A 14,399-nucleotide genomic window follows, 5' to 3' on the forward strand; every position below is an offset into this window, starting at 1 on the left:
TCAGAGGTGATAACCTCTGAGATATCAGGGATGGTAATCTAGAGTCTTGACAGTTTCATAAGAAAAAAAAAAAAAAAAGAAAAGAAGAGGGGCATAAGGCTTTGCTGAACTCTTTGAACCTAAAAGGCTGTTTGCTTCTAATAGCTTTTGATCACCATCAGCTTTTGCCTGAGTAACACATATGACTTGAAGTTAGGAACATAAGACCAGGAAAAATCAGTAAGATTGTAAGAGCTGGGGCATTAGTCTGTGCCTTTCTGGTCTCTCTGCTGTAATGGAATTTTTTTTTCCTCTCTGCAAATGTACTGAAGTTCACCAGTCTCACCCATTTGTACAGAGATTGCTTATTTCAGGAGACTGCGTCCTGTCTTTAATCTGCTGTCTTCACCTTGTCCCCATTCTTTCTTCTTTTCCTTTCACAAGAGTGCTCATCTTCATCTCCTCATTTCCCAGTAAATTATGTTGAAAGTCACCATTAAAATTCTTTTATAGTATTTTTTTCCTCAGGCATTTTTAGATAGGCTTTCTGATTCACACCTTTAAGTTTCAGTTATATGTTCTTTCTGATATTACCAGATATTTCTGTGAGGTTTGTAAGTACACAATTATTCATAAAGATTATATTGGGAAAAGAACAACAGCTGAGGTCTCCTCTGGACTGTAATTTGTGCAGCTCAGTTTACCACCCTAGAAAAATCACTCCACTCTTTTTTCAGTGGCTTTCTTCCTGAAACATTTCACAGATTGCATGGTGTCCTTTAGAGAACATTGAATAGCCCACAGTGTTACTCTGCTTTTGGCTCATGACTGCACCCTGACATCCTGAGGGCTGATGGAAAAGGAAAACAAAACAGGGCTGAGGCATGAGTTTACTTAGTGAGAGAATCAATCCATGTTGGCATTTAAGTTTTTAAATATACTGGTTTGTTTGCCTCGCACCAGGCTGTTGTTTTAGACAGTTGAACAGGAGGGTTCAAAGAGCACCTGTTTTCCCATCTCATGTAAACCACAAACTACAACTGCAGGGACAATGTGGTCATAGTCCTGGCTGCCTCTGGGGCATTGAGCCAGCTGGCCAAGGGAGGGGATTGTCCTGCTCTGCTCTGCTCTGGCCTCACCTTGAGAGCTGTGAGTAGTTTGGGGCACCACAATATAGGGAAGGCATTAGACTGTTGCAGAGTGTCCAGAGGACAGCCACAAAGATGAAGGGCCTTGAGGGGAAGCTGTGTGAGGTCTCTTGGTCTGTTCAGCCTGGAGGAGATTGAGGGGAGACCTCACTGCAGTTACAGCTTCCTCATGAAGAGGAGGGACAGGCACTGACCTCTTCTCTGTGATGACAGTGACAGGACCTGAGGGAATGGCCTGAATTTGTGTCAGGGGAAGTTTAGGCTGGATATCAGAAAAAGGTTTTTCACCCAGAGGGTGTTTGGGCACTGAACAGGCTCCCCAGGGCAGTGGTCAGAGCACCAAGGCTGGCAGAGCTCAAGAGGCATTTGGACAGTGCTGTCAGGCACATGGTGTGACACTTGGGGTGTTCTGTGCAAAGCCAGGAGCTGGACTCCATCCTGATGGGCCCTTCCAACTCAGCTTATTCTGCGATTCTGTATCAAAAACAGCTAGTCCTGTTGCATATATTTTGGCTGACTTTCTCTTATCCACATGCTGTACTCTGCCTCATTCCTTGCTTACTAGTGCTGTTCTTTTCTCTCTCTCCCTCCATCCTTTTTCCTGGCTCTTGCTCTTTGAGTCACTCACCAAGAGATGAGTTTTCTAGACTGGATATGAACTGCCCGTGTTCTCTAGTGCCCTGTTTACAAAGACATGTATACATTTCAGAGTTTTTAATGTTGCCCTTTGCTAGCTCAAAGTAACAAGAAGAAATAACCTTCTCTCTTTTCTTCCTTCCTGTTTTGTTTGTAGAGAATTGTGATCAGAAAAGAAACCCCAACACGGGTAAACCAAGTACAGAGCAGGATGTTTAATAGGGTCTGAAGGGCTTCCCTCCAGGGAGCAGCTGCTTGAGACTTACTAACTTTTTTGCACATTTTACAGGAAAATGGTTCTTTCACTCTGAGATTGGTTTCAGAGGGGAAAAAGGTCTGAAACATTTAACAAAGTTTTCATTAATAGCTCTTGATGTTCTTCTAGCTCTTTGCATTTTCAAGCCCTCCATTAACAGGAACAAAGCACAGATTACTTCAATAAGCTGATAATAATATGCATTTTCTTATTCACATATCCTGTTTCAGTGCAAGTTCATTCAAGAAGCTCTGACTCTATAGCTGAAAAGGAAAAATTGAAGATGTGGCCACTATTGACCCTCCAGTAGCATTGATCCAGGAGCACCAGTAATTCAGCATGCTTTGTTAAAGAAATCAATAGTGAGCACAAAGATCTTTAGCCAGTGGAACATCTTCTACCTGTGCAGGATCACAGAGTGACTGAGGCTGAAGGGCACCTCTGGAAATCATTTGGTCCAGCCCCTTTGCTCAAGGCACAGCCAAACCAGGGTATTAGTACATAATGATAAGAGCCCTTTCCAGGGTATTAGTACATAATGATAAGAGCCCTTTCCAGGCTAAACAATCCCAGCTGTCCCAGCCTCTCCGTGTATGTCAGCTGCTCCAATCCATACTGGCCATTATCTATGCCATTCATCTAACACCCACTTATCAAAGTATCTGGAAGTATTCCAAGTAGAGTTGAGCAATCACTCTTGTACAGGCACAGTTCATGTCTGAGTTACCTGAAGTGGGATGTTCATGGGAACAGAGTTCAAGGGTTCTGGTAGAGGGGGTCCTTGCCCCATCCATCCATCCTGGAAAGAGGGTTGCTGCTCTCAGCAGGTTGCCACACTGATGGCTTTGACCTCCCAGTTTCTGGGAGCATTTAGCAGAATCTTGTGTACTCCTATGTGTTGCATCTTTGCTTCACCCGTTTCATAATAAGTGGGCTTCTTGAAGCTTTATTTAGTGGTGTATTGAGGATTTCAGTGTGTCTTTCTCTGACATTTTGTAGTCAAGCTCAGGAGATTACCTTATGCAATAGCAACACTGGCAGGTCTTCTTCCAGAAGTAACTGTATTATGCTCATATATATCAGTATGGTCAGAGGAATAAACCTGATTTTTTTTTTCAGTCAGAGTTTAGTAAAATTGAATTCACTTTGTTTGTCCACTCAGTGGTGTGTGGTCAAACAGAAATTCTCCAGGGAAGACTCTTTGTGAGTACTTTTGAGCCAATTCCATTATCTTCTGTATAATCATTGCTGTCAGAGCTTAGATGTCTGACTAAAACAAGTTATAAGGCAAGTTCTTGAATTTACAAGAGTTTGCATAAGCAGGCATGAAATGTAAAATATAGATTCACCATTTCTTTCATTGCACTGGGGTGATGATTTACATGGGACATTAACTGCTTGGAAATGAATATTTGCAGCCACTAAAGGCCTCAGGATGTAAACTTGTCCCTGTGAAAGTAGAAGAGGAAAGGAGATGCCCTATTTTTTTCCCCCATGCAGTAGAAACTGCAAAACATATAAACAGCAGGATGGGATTCTTGGAGTTACTTGTACTTGACATACTCTGAAAGGGGTTTGTTCACATTTGCAAAGCAAGAAAAAAAAATCTGGAAGGCTGAAACAGAAAATGACCAACTGCAACCAAAGCATTTGCTGCCTGTTTGTTCTGAATGTGCAGTCAGCCTTGGTTTTTAATTATAATCCATAGAGATGGCTCTGTTCCCTACCCACCCTTGGGCTTCCAGGAGCACTGAGTGCTTAGAGCTTGGGCTGCTAATGCTGTAATTGAAACAGCTGCTCTGCTTTCTAAGTACTTTATTCATTCACCTTCTAAAATGTTGATGGATCTGTGGCAAGTTCTGGGCCTTTTCTGTGGATATGAATCTCAAACACAGCCACTTGCTTGATAGAACTACTGAAGAGGATTTGCCACAGCTCTTAGTGTGCTGTCTCAGTTTTCAAAGAGGGAAGAAAATGGGAGCAGGTGACAAGAAGGCTGCTCTGAGGACATAGTAGTCTTTGCACTAAATTCACTTCCCCTAAAACCAGATGTCCCAATTCTCTGTTATTCCCAGTGACTTGAGCAGAAAGTGAATGTAAAATATTACTAGGCCAAAAGACCATTATTTTTATATTCTGCACTGATTCTTAAATTAGCTCACACAGAGAAATGCCTCTTGGAATTGTGCTGTAAATGAGCAGACCATGGGGAGGGCACTAATTCACCCCAGGCCAGGGGTGGCTCTGCAGCCCCTCCTTTCTCTCTTGCCTTGGGACAGCAGTGATCAAGCTAAGTTGATGCTGAAGTCCTTGATAGTGTTTGAAAACTTCATATAGCCAATAGAAGGTGAAGTATACCCATGGCATTTCTCTGTATATCTTCCTTTACCCACTGTTTTTCTTATCTTTGCATTTAGCTCAATTCTGAATTGCTGTCTGGAAAAGGAGAGTTTAGTCATCATGTCAGATGAATTTCACTTATTAGCAGAAAGTCATCCCAGTGTGGGCTAATGGCAAAGTTGGTATGAGGCTGAGAGTGGCTAACATGGATATATTCAGTAGAGCTATGGCAGAAATGGAGTTATAGACTAAAACACAATTACTTGACTGTGTGATGGAGCTTTTGCATAATTTTATCTTCCTTCAGCCCACTGCTCAGCACATCCTATGTACTGAGGCAGCTTTAACCTCCTTGTGACCAGAATTCTGTATATCCTGAGGCAATTTACCCAAGCAAAAAGGGTGCAGGAGCATTTGGCTTTGAACTTTTAATTCCTTTGGAGCTGATTCACCCAAGAACAAGCTGAAACTGCATAAAATCTTTGAGCTAGGCAGAGGTAGGGGCTGCTGTGGTCCATAGCTTGGTTTAAATCGAACAGTACTGATTGTTCTTGGCAGATATGGAGCTGGAGAGCTTTGTGATCATGCCTGTTAGGGAAAATAAGAGCTCATTGTGGGACTTTGAGAGTCAGTAAAACAAAATTTTGATGAAAAAGGCAAAATCCTACTTTGAAGTAGGCAATCCATGTAGAAAAGCAGTGAGAGAGGAAAGAAATAGTGAAAATTTCGTATCAGCCTGCAGAACTTGGATTATGGTTGTGTTCTTCTCAGGAGAGGAAGAACAGCAAGGAAATAGTTCTAGAAAAGAGTAGATTGAAAAATCCTCTTGATGTGGTATGAAACAGATAATTAAAGTTAAGAAATACTATCTTGGTGTTTTTCCCTAGTTTTTGCTGCCTGTAGGTACCTGACAATATGTACCCTTGTATGTGGATATTTTGTGTACTTATTTGTCTGAAGTGCTCAAAGGTTGTTGCAGGTTCATATAGAAAAACTCATCCTCGTTCAGAGTTTAATTTACATGTTATATTAAAAACATGGCTTAAGTCAGAGGGTAAGGATAGTGCCTGAATTTGCTTGACCTTTTTCACTGAGCTGAGTATTAACTTAATTAAACCTTACAATACCCTCAGGTACCAAGTATACCTTTTTATACTGATGTTCATAGAAATGTCACAGTGTTTCTAAAGTCACACTGAAATATCATGGCAAGGACCTTTTCCCTCATTTTTGCCCTGTGAGGGAATTGTGGAATGGTTTTCTTTCCAGGCTTTGCTCAGTACAAGTGAGCTGGTGAGCCTTGCTCTTGGAGGCTAAGCTCATATTTCTGTGCTTCTGAGCTTTCCAGGATGCTGCAGTGCATGGTCTTCTTCCAAGAAGGGTGTCTAAAGGAAAGAGCTATCTCAGAAAATATTATTGAATTGCAATTACTGATGTTGTTAGAAAAAAAGGAATACTTGAATTTGAAAAACAACTTAATGAGATGAACAGCATTGTCATTCCCAAATTGCTATTTTGGGAATCCGTGAAAAGGCCTAGGTATTTTCTTCATCAGTAAATACTAAAGACAGTCATCATGTGTTTGTGTGCTTTTAAAATCACTCTTCAAAAATACTTTCAATTTCATCACGAGCTTGTTGGTTTAGGAACCTTTTTATTTGATTGTGAGGAGCCAGTATATTATGCTGGAACATCTTGTGGAGTCTGTTTTCTCTGCATGTTTCTTGTCATGACTTTCCTTATTTATGCTCAAAGGAAGTGTGTGTGCCAAATGTTGAGACTAACAGGCAAAATGCTGAGCTAAATAAAACATCTACATGCTCCGGGTTCTGGGAAGCTGAGAAACCAGACAGTGCCTTAAACTCACTTCTGTGAGTGATGTCTGATGCAATTGGCTACTCCTGACTTCCCTTCTGGATGCTCTGTGTGGCTTGCTCTGATTCTCTTTCAGAAATACCTAATACTAAATGCAGGAGATTTAGATCAGTGGGACAGAAACAGTCTCAACATGTGTGGAGAAAACTAGTCTTGACTCTGGGTAGCATTTTTGGACTTACCCAGCAGATGCTACTGGTGTTTATGTTGCAAATGTGGTAGGATGAGGCAGACATTGTTGTCAGTGCTGGACATTGCTGTGACTGCTGCTGTGTTGAAAGCTGTGCAAACCTCACTTTAAAGAGACATTTCTGTCTCTTTAAAGTTGACATTTCAGTTGTTTAGTGGTATGATCTGTCTGACTCCTGAAGTGTTGTTTGCTCTGAAGAGCAGACACTGGCCTCCCAAGTTTCTTGTCTTTGAGGACACTGACAAAGTGACTGCTTTAGTCACTCTCCTTTTTTTATTTTAACTTCCTTCTCCATTGAAAATTGAGTCATATAATTCAAAGACCTCTTCCCCAACAGGGTAATTCTTACAATACCTGCTACATAAGCAGTAATGGACAAAACCATTCTGCATTCCAAGCCTCATATTTCCCAATACACATTCTTCTTAAAGAATCATTTCCTTCAAATGACTGTGTTTGAAGGAAGTAAAGTAAATTAGAAGAGGAAGTTTTTCATCAAGAAATGCATCTATTATTTTCACACCCATTTTCCTTTTATGTTACTCCTCTCATTGCTTGTACACAGATATCCTCTGTATTGTACAGTTCTATGGGAAGCATTTCACTTCTCTTTGTTCTGCACCATGTTTATTCTTATTTCCTTATCTATTTTGCATCTCATATGGTACACGCTCTGCCCAGTGCAATCACATGCTACCTCTGTGCTGCAGGCAAAGACTGGAAACAGCTGAAGTTATGGGAAAGGTGGTATTTGCTGAGGATTATCTGCCAGCCTTTTTTGTTTCTGGGAATCTCTAATACCCAGTCAGGCTATTTTTTCTTTTTAACCAGACAGCTTTTTATGGAGTTTGACCTGATGAAATGGGATTTAGGAGCTTCTTAGAGTGTCTTGTAGGGGCAGGAACGCCTGGAGTAGATGTTCCATAAATCCTTCTAAGCCTAATGCTTCAAACAGTTCTTCATCTAGTCTTTAATCTTTCTTTAGCTGTATTGATATCTGATTTTCAAGTCTAGCTGATTACAGCTGCTAGATAATTGCAACGTGATATCCATGAAGGATACACAGTTAAGCATAGCTATTGTCTTAAGTGAAGTCTTCTCTCTCACTCACTCTTTGAACCTAACTTTGAACCTAAAATCTTTAATGGATTTTTTTCCACCAGATAGGTGGTGAGCAGATACAATATTCTTACTTCCCTTTACCTGTGCCATGAAAAGCCATTGCTGAGTGTGGAGGTAAAAATCCTGGTTTAATTGCTCTCCCAGACACAGCTGTTGAGAACTAAATAATTTCAGAGTATTTTGCCAATACTCTTCCTTTAGAAGAATAGTCTTTCTGAAGCCTTGACTGTATTTGACTGTAATTAGGATTAGATTGTTTTACTTTCAATATTTAAGTAGAAAATGAAAACTACTCTTTGGCACACCTGAGAAGTGTTGTACATTGTGTTGAAAGGATGGAGTTTCCTTCTGATCCTCAAAGACAATTAAGTTACTCCCTGAAGCATGAAATTTAATTACCCTCATCAGAAGCAGCATGATGCAGTGGATTAGGATGTAGGAATAAGAATCAGAAACTTTAATCTCTGATCCTAGTTCTACCTAGTTACTGATTAAATGAATCACATAACCTTGCTGTGCCTCCTTTTCACCCACCTGAAAAATGAGGTGTTTGATTTTTTGCTAAGGTGGTGTGAGATCTGTAAAACCATCTAAAGATATCAAGGTTTGCGTGAATGCTGTGTTCCTGGGATTGCCTGGGTTTACATGTTGGCAGCAGTTATTGCAACTTGGTTTCATGCGATGAAATTTCATTTTTGGCAGTGTTAGTTTTGTTAAAGTAGATGTAATCAAGCTGATATGCAAATAGGAAGAGGGCTACGAGGGGAGGTGACACTAAAGAGCCATTGTGCACCAGACAAATCTGCTGAGCTATTCTTTTCAGATCAGTTTTGCTGCTACATCTTGGATGTGACAACTAATTTTAGCATTGAGGGAGTAGCTCCAACTACATACTGCTCAAGAGACAGAAGAAGGTTCCATCATGACTGGTTTTACTGGGGAATGTAAAGGAAAGTTCAGGGCCAGAGGAACAGATTCCTCTGAGCAAGTTGTTGAGCTCTACTGTACTTGCAATTGCAGAAGGCTCTTACTGGAGTGATTAGCCATGTCATGTCCATGGGGAGCTACACAAAAACCTCAGAACTGTTTATTGGATGTGATGAAGTAGATAATTAAAATAATTGGCTCTGTAATTTAAAAAATCAACAATGCTTTCTCATGTCTCAACCACTCTTGTCCAATGGAGTTTTTATTCCATGAGTTTCTTAGCATGTCTGGAGCACTAAGTTTACATTTTGGAATGGTCAGTAACAAAAACTGTCCTGTAAAAACCTAGATTGCTTATTTCACAAACTTTTTGAAAATATTAGCTGAATTAATAACAACCCTGCCATTTATTTAGTGGGTTACCTTCCAGGAGAAAGTTGATTACTCTCTTGGAAAAAGGTTTGCCTCCACCATACAGCATAAATTCATCGTCTGACTTCAAATCCCTCTGTAGTTCCTCTGCTCTTTGTTCCAGGGCTGAGTCAGTATTAAATCCCATTAACAGTTTCTCATTTGTAATCACAAGAATAAGATTTAATTGTGAGTGTGCAGTTTTTCAGTCAGTTACCTTTTCAGTTCTTCTCAGTACTCACATGTAAGTCTCCACATTTTCAGAGCAGGGACTTTTCTTGAAACAGGTTAGGGAGGCAAAATCTTTGTAACAGTGACTTTTCTAAGAGACATTCAGCAAAGCAATTAAAAATAGTATTCTAACTCTGTGGAAGTTAAAAAGGACAGATATTTTTTCTGTAGGTTTTATCTTCTGCCATTTTAATATTTTTTCCCATGTAGAGTGTTTTCCTATGTGCTGTGGTTGTGTAGTATGCTCTCTGCACAGGAGAAGAGTCTACTACCAAAGAAACTATAGTTTCTATAGTTTCTTTTAATTGCAAATTTCCATTGTTGGCCAGGAATAAGTAGAACAAAATAAATATCCTTCGTGGGCAGCTTGTGTTTCACTGAAGCCTAAAGCAGTTTCTTCCATATTGCAATATCTTCCCAGCTGTACAATTCTCAGTAGAGCAGCTGTACAAAGGAGCTCAATTCTAGAAAGAGGGCAGACTTAACCTCCTTTCCCAGCACTCATGAGGGGATATCATTGCATTTTGGAGTCAAAATCTTGTTCTAGGCAAGGTAATTATTCAATGCCTGACTTATTGGTCAAACCAAGCACAATTGCAGCACATTTTCTTGGGAGGAGGTGGCAGTGGTTTTGGTTTCATCTTAAAATCACTAAAAAAAAAACAGAAAAGAAAATAATTGCAATTTGTTTCTAATTTTGTTTTTTTTCATGGCAAAACTTTCAGAAAAGCATCTTCTAATGACATTTTGAGGAAAATGTGGGGAAGCATTCTTAGAATCACTCACAGGGATGTTAGAGGTCTGATCCAGTGACACCAACAAAGGTCTCAACTGTATTTAACCTACCAGTTACAGTTATGTCTTGCTTATACAAAAGGCCAAAGAAAAGGGTAGAAAGACACTCGGCATCAAATCAATAGAGGAAAAGGAATACCATTTTTCTTTCTCTTAGAAGTAAAGTTTTCCCCATTTTTCTTGCTCTTATAAAATAAAGTGATCAATGAGCAGAGGAATTAACATTGCAAACTTTGTGTTGCAAATCAAGGATTTCCTCCTTTAATGTTAAATCATCTCTTGCATTATTATACAGTATTTTTATTTGTTGCCATTTTTTAACACTACATCATCACACTTCAAATTCTGGACCTGGTGCTGTTTAAGTAATTTTAAGATCAGTAAACTGAAATTACTTTAAAGTTGATAATTAAAAAGAATTACAAGATAATATATTGCATCATTTGAATTAACGAAAAAAGAGTTTACCCAAACTCCTACAGGTGATTTTATTTTTAATCCTCTGTCTCTGTAAATTTTATTGGCATCCTCTTGAAAACATTTTTTTAGTTTTCTGTGGACTGGAGCCTGAAAAGGTCTAATCTGGTTCTTCCTTTTTTGCAGTGCCCATTAATTGCTGGAGCAAATAAAAGTCTGAAGCAATACGGAGGCAAGATTAAAACATATTATAAACTTCTGCATAATTATTCAGGGGCATGCAGGATGAAAAAAGTTTTGTTCTTTCCCCTATTTATCCATTAAAGATAAAAAATTCTCTTTTGGACTCCTAGTGCTAATTTTAATTCCGCTCTTAACAAGGTTTCATTCTCAAAAATCAGCTTCTAATATTTTTGCTGCTGCAGGCATATTTTAATGTGAAAAACTCTGACACAGCTGCTATTATTTCTGCTTAATTTTGTAGTTCCCAAAAGTTTCCAGAACCTTTTATCAAAGAGGTAAAATCTAAGCCCTTGCCAAGATACACTGCATTTTCCTCACAGCCATACCATGATAAGTGCTGGTAGCAACAGAAGTATTTCAGATGAGAGCCTGGACCTGAAGAAATAAAATCACACTGTCACTCAGTTTAGCTGTGAGGAGTCTGTTAAATTCCACAATTTTTGTTCTGGGAAAGTGGAGATGAGAGAGCAGAATACAGCTTGAATTCACAGGACTTTTTCTCAAGGAGAGGAGATAGTTGGAAGTTCTTGTGTTCCCTCAACCTGCTATTAATTGTTGCTGGGAGCACATGAGCTGATTCATGACCCTTGAAGGGCCCATGCAGCTCTTCATTTCCCACAACACAGTTCAAGTGCAGTTAGCCCTGATTTACTAGGATTTAAGCACTGGTTCTTTGGGGCTTTTTGCTAATGATTTCCATCTTTTTGTTCTAAGTTGAAGACTTGCTTTCAAATTTTCTCTAAAATTAGAAAACAGTGGATCTGTCAAAGCTAGGACAGTGTCCTGGGTGAAACTTAACTTCTGTCTTTGGGCCAGTGCAAACTGCACTCCCCTGAAGACATAAGTGGTGACACAGGTGGCAGCACAGGTGGCAGGCTGGCTGACAGCACAGAAATTAATTCTACCTTCCAGAATTAGCTGGAAGTCTGGGGAATGATCACAAAGATGATTGGTGTGCATGGGATGTCAAAACCGTAGTCCCAAAGCTTGCTGCAATCAAGCGTTTTGAAACCCCTCTTTAACAGGATGAAAGAGTGTGTGAGTGTTAATTGGATTCAAAATCATTTAGCCATGAAGAGAGACAAATGCAGGATTGAAAGTATTCTGGTTTGAGACTTTACTTGAGAGTTCTAGAACTTCTCTTTTTTTTTTTTAATGCACTGCCTCTAAGAGATCATCCTGACTTGCTCTTGCAATTAATCAGTGCTGGCATTATCCAGAGGAGCATGCAAAATGGCATCCAAAGCATTAGTGTATCGATTGGAATTAATCAGAAAAGTGTTCCTTCTGAGGCTACATGCTGCATGAACAACCAGAGTGTCTAAACTATCTCTCTTAAGTTTCCATGACAACTGGATTGTGGCTTCTGAAACCTACAGCCTGGCCAACTGAGTCACAGCTGGGGGGCCTAAGAGAAGTTAGGTAACAGAAGTACTTTGGCATGTTTGGGGTCTAGCACCTCACCCCTGCAGGGCTGGGAGAGGACAAAGGTTGTCTCCAGCACACCCTCACATTGGGGACTGAGTATGAAGAAGCCATTTGAAAATTTAGCCCTTGCTCTCCTGGGCTCAGGTTCTGTCAGCAGCATTTTCTATTTAGGAGAAAAGCCTTTTGAGAGAAACTCTGGGTGCTGCCCAGGCTTTCTTTAAGCAACTAATTCTTTCAAGGTGACATATCCAGGTCTGTACTTTCTCTGAAAATATTTATAGCTTGGATTCTGGGTTACTCTGTCACTGAAGACCACAGTGTTATTAGTTTCTGCCTAAACTGATGCATATTGTGGATTCTAGATATCTGAGTCAATTTCTTTCTTACTGCAGCTTCAGTGGAAGACCTCATGGATGTGACTTGTAACAAGACTCTGAGCAGTGCCTAAACAATACAACATAGTGTGTGGCTTTGCAGCATAAAGGTTTAAATTAAAATGTTTAACTGCAGAACTTTTTGTAGCTTGAGGCAGTATCCAGGGAGATCATCATGGTTATAATGGCCACTGTTGTGGTAGAAATAGGCCATAATGTTGAGGGCTATGTGATGATAGCTCTGGGTACAACAAGTGATGCCTTTGTCCTTGCAGTTGTCAGCTTACTGGGCTGATTCATCACTCTGTAGAGTGCTTGGAGAATGCAGAGGATACCAGGAGTAATCTGTTACCTGCTATTGTTTGGTTTTGGGTCCTGTGTTTCACAGGTGCAGAATGGTTGAGGTTGGAAGGAATCCCTGAGATTGAGTAGTCCAACTTCCCCTCTTGATGCAGGGTGAGCTAAAGCAGGTTACCCAGAGATATATCCACTCCCATTTCAAATATCTAGAAATAGAAACTCCATACGATTTCTTGGCAACTTGTTCCAGTGTTCAGTCACCCTTAAAGCAAGTAAGCTTTCTCTTGTGCTTTAATGGAATTTCTGGCCTTTAAGTCCAAGGAAAGTGCCTTGTGCTTGCCTGTTGTCCTTTCATTGGATACCCCTGTCCAAATCTGTCCCCTTTTCATTCATCCATCCATAACATATCAGCACTGATAAGATCCTTCCTGAGCCTCCTCTTCTCCAAGCTAAGCAATCCAAATTGCCTCAGTCTCCTCTTATATGTCAGATGCTCTAAATCATCTCTGTGGCCGTTTGCTGGTCTCACTTCTGTAACTCATGTCTGTCTCATGCTGGAAAGTGCTGCACTGGACCCAGTCCTGCAGAAGTGTCTCTCCAGTGCTGAATTGTAAGGATGAATCACCTCTTTGATCTGTGGTTCCCAGTGCAGGAAACTCGGCCTTTCTTGTCACTATGGGCACATTTCTATCTTGGGCTCAGTATTTTGTACACCAGGACCCACAGGCTGTCTTCTTCAAAGCCACTTTCTTGCCTGTGCTGAAACACATGAGGTTGTTCCTCTGCAGAGGCAGAGCTTTGCATTCCTTTTTCTTGAACTTCAAAAGGTTCCTGATGACCCAAATTTCCAGCCTGTCAAGACCTCTCTCAGTGGCAGCCCAACTTGCTTCTCCCAGTCTTGCTGGAAGCTTGTTGATAGTCAAGCCTGTCCCATGATCCAGGTCATTAATGAAGACAGAAAACACTATAAAACCAGAGGTGAGTCACCCTAGGACTGGCTTCCATCTGGGCTTGGTACACTAATGATAACCCTCTAAGCCAGTCCCCTCACTGCCCACTCTGTCTGCTTCCATAAGCCAGTGACAGTGGGATGGGAAACAGTGCTGGAAACCTCATCAAAGTCAAGATAAGCAACATCCACTGCTCTCCTGTCCAGCAAGCCTACAATCTCAGCACAGAAACCTGTCAGCTTGGTGAGGCATGGCTCCAGTATGAGGAGGTTCCATACTCTGTTTCCCTATCTATTCCAGAAGATGACTGAAGAAGCTTTCTGTTACCTTGCTAAAATGCTTTCTAAAATTAGATTCATAACATGTAGGCCACTGATAGAAATTTAATAAAGCTACTGCTAATTAACATCTAATACATATTGGTTATGCTGAAGTAGATCTGCTGATGCTGCTGCCAGGCAGCCTATATATAGTACAGGACATGCAAATGAGTATAGGTCTGTGTAATACAGCATGCTGTGTAGAAGGTATAGAGATCAGAGTCCCAGATCTGCCACAGAATAATGGCAGAACTGATTCCTATCCAAATTTGCCCACAGGTGCCTCTGCTGACCCTGGAGCTATTTTTAGTATCCCTGATAAGTCCACCAGTTAATGTCATCTTTGTCTCCAAAGAGGCTGATACTTGGTATTTCTTTTCACATGAATCTCTGAATCTCAGGCAAATTCCTACCTATTGTAGGAATTTGTACCACAAAGTATGAATATATTTTGTAA

General features: G+C 40.5%; 1 protein-coding gene across 1 annotated transcript in view; it reads left to right on the forward strand.

Moving 5' to 3' along the window:
- The window catches only part of LOC306798738 (ALK tyrosine kinase receptor-like), a gene marked incomplete at its 3' end in the record, with an annotated part of 236,864 nt that overhangs the window by 184,638 nt on the left and 37,827 nt on the right, over window positions 1-14,399 (forward strand). The gene's annotated exons all lie outside the window — the stretch shown is intronic.

This window comes from Erithacus rubecula (genome assembly GCF_903797595.1).
Source record: "Erithacus rubecula genome assembly, chromosome: 2".
NCBI lineage: Eukaryota > Metazoa > Chordata > Aves > Passeriformes > Muscicapidae > Erithacus > Erithacus rubecula.